The sequence below is a fragment of the Macadamia integrifolia genome, chromosome 5 (genome assembly GCF_013358625.1).
Source record: "Macadamia integrifolia cultivar HAES 741 chromosome 5, SCU_Mint_v3, whole genome shotgun sequence".
NCBI classification, from domain to species: Eukaryota; Viridiplantae; Streptophyta; class Magnoliopsida; order Proteales; family Proteaceae; genus Macadamia; species Macadamia integrifolia.
The window spans coordinates 36,430,126-36,430,754 of NC_056561.1; positions in this window are offsets into that span (position 1 = coordinate 36,430,126).

Below are 629 nucleotides of genomic sequence, written 5' to 3' on the forward strand. Positions count from 1 at the left end.
AACCTTTTTTTTAAACAAACATACAATCAATAAGGGTAATAGTGTCATCTCATGTGCATTCAAAAATATGCATGACGATTATACCTTTTAATAACGACATGATAATATGTCATTTTCAACTTATATTTTAAAATCTTTTTATACTTATACCTCTATATCAAAATCATTTTGAGAATAAGATAAAGAACAAATATTAACAAAAAGTGTTAAATTCAAAATACACCTCTACCTATAAAAAGGATGGGACAGAACATCATACATGATGGGGCAAGGGAGCCAAGTGTTTCCCTATCAGCGATCTAATTCCCCGTATCTGATTATCAACCCATTCCAAAAAACTAAAACAATACCAATACGTAACAACCACATCAGGCCAGATTAAACAATATGCCCCCAATAGTTTGATACCCTAATACCGACAAAGCAAATCCAATACTAATTCCTAAAACCATGTTCCCTATATCTACTCAGATGAAGTGTGAAAACAGAATATGTCCCTGGAACACTAAGGTGTGTTTGGTAGCCAAGAGAAGAAAAGAAAAGAAATTAAAAAAAAAAAAAAATGGCTACCCTTAGAAGAAAAAAAATATATTTTTTCTTTTGTTTTTAGTAAGATTTTTTTTTTTTTT